General features: G+C 39.8%; 1 non-coding gene across 1 annotated transcript; it reads left to right on the forward strand.

Moving 5' to 3' along the window:
- Positions 1–227: 227 nt before the first annotated feature.
- On the forward strand, positions 228–392 carry LOC115870777. Its single transcript, XR_004046908.1, has one exon. It is a non-coding gene; the product is annotated as a U1 spliceosomal RNA (small nuclear RNA).
- Positions 393–2,205: the final 1,813 nt, after the last annotated feature.

Consider the following 2,205-nt stretch of genomic DNA (forward strand, 5'->3'; position numbering starts at 1 on the left):
AAATAAAACCAGTGGAGGATCAGGAATAATCCAAGCAATGCCTAATATTGGCATATGAGGCTAGAATCAAATAGCAGTCAAATCTTCGAAGGCTGGATATATGAGTATCACGTGAACATATTCTAGATTTTATCTTGAAAAGGATGAAGTGTATACAGTTAGAGATAGTGAACAGATAAAATTTTGGCTGATGAAACTATGTTCAAAAGCATATTGTCTAATTCCCATCACTGGCCCTGGTGGAGGAGATACTATAATCATGAAGATAGTTTTTCCAGGATGAGGCTTGTCCATGGCACTCTGAATGTGCTGACCCTTGAGATTTCCAGAAATGTGGGAAATGAGATTGCGTAATTTGTGGTAGTGGGGGACTGCGTTTACACTCTCCTCTAAAAAAATAAATAAAGTAAAATTACCTAAAAGCTTGCGTATAAAGAAAGAAGCCCTCTTCACTTTTTAAGGATGAGAAACCTGCCACCCAGAGATCTATGAAGACAGAGATTGGATGAACAATTAACCTTCCAGCATGGATGGGACGATCTGGGGGGAATAGGGAGTCAATAGCAATCGGTCCAAGGAAGAAGATGTTTCAAAGATGATTGTACAACCTTTCTTAATATGATTGGACTATTGATATGTATGGTTTGTCAGTTATATCACAGTGAAATTATTATAAGTAAAGCCATCTTAATGTTCCATGTCAGTATTTCCCAAATGATGTATGGTCATGGTGTAGTGGTTACACATTGGGCTGTTAACCAGAAGGTCAGCAGTTTGAAATCAGCAGCAGCACCTTGGGAGAAAGATGGAGCTTTCTACTCCCATAAGTAGTTACAGTCTCCAAAACTCCACTTGACATCAACGCGAAGACAGTGAGCTTTTTGGTTCTCTTGATGCTACATAAGATTGTTTTAGAGTATAACAGTGAATATGTGCGTAGTTGTCATATATCCTCGCAACTTTAAATCCCTTCTTCTTTTCCTGCTTTACTAACTTAGCTGTTAATGTGGAGTCAGCCCAGAACCCTGGGAAACCATGTACAACGAGAACAAAATGTTGGAAAGCCTTGTACCATCTTCACACTGGTGGCACACTCAAGCCCAGTGTTGAAGCCATTGTGTATTCCGAGTGCCTTCTCGTCTAAGGGTCCTCATGTTACAGAATGATATTGGACAACGTTTTTTGTGTTCCATAAGATTTTCAATAGCTATTCTTTTCCAGAGGTAGCTCTCCAGGCTTTTCATCCTAGTCAATCTTACTCTGAAAATGTTCTAGAACCTTCCCATCAAGGGTTACTCTGCTGATAGTAAAATACTGGTGGTATAGCTTCTACACTTATAGCCATATGCAGGCCACCACAGTACCACAAACTGACAGATGAGTGACGATATCTCAGCCAGATCCTGTAAATCTCTCTCTTGCTAACTAGGACAGATTTTGTCAGCGAGATGTGTGTGGGGGTGGGTGGTATTGTAACGAAATTGAATAATTTCCACCTACCTAAATTACCTGTACCTTCAAATTAATAAATGCTTCTACCTTGATTGATGTAAGTAGTATATGGCATAGCAAAAGTGTTTTACCCCGCTGGTCTCTGTGCATCATCATCTTCTTCTTGTGACTCCCAGTGGTGTGCAGGAACTCAATGGCCCTTATGCCTCTGCAAGTCTCCCAGCCATCCCAGTGAGTGTTTCTTGAGAACTCACTCCAATTCACCGATCTTCCCATTGGTGACTTACTGTGTACCAGTTTTGACCCAACTCATGCCAATGGGTTCCAAAAACATTGCATGGAGATCCGTTAGATCAAAGAGATGGTCTTACCATCTGTCTTTGGATTGGAGCGAATGAAGATGATTTTATAGACTAAACCGTAACTAGGTTTGAACTTTGGATTTGCGAATACAATTCAGAGACGAAGGCTGAATCAAAGCAGTAGCTTCTGAATACAGCTAATGGGCCAGTTAAATTGAAAGCATAGGTGTCAGTTCAGAAGTTTATGGCAACTGTTTTATTGAGATATCAAAGGGATAACCTTAGAAGATTTTATCAAAGGACACCGGCCATCTTGAGGGCTTATTAGGAAGATGTTTATAAAATATAAAACTGAACCAATGAGAAAAAGGCTAGAGAAGTTGCACCATTGTTTTTTCTCCCTCATCAGGAAGATGTTTATAAAATATAAAACTGCACCAATGAGAAAAAG

This window comes from Echinops telfairi, unplaced genomic scaffold, assembly GCF_000313985.2.
Source record: "Echinops telfairi isolate 266 unplaced genomic scaffold, ASM31398v2 ScPeMD7_2291;HRSCAF=2852, whole genome shotgun sequence".
Classification (NCBI taxonomy): Eukaryota; Metazoa; Chordata; class Mammalia; order Afrosoricida; family Tenrecidae; genus Echinops; species Echinops telfairi.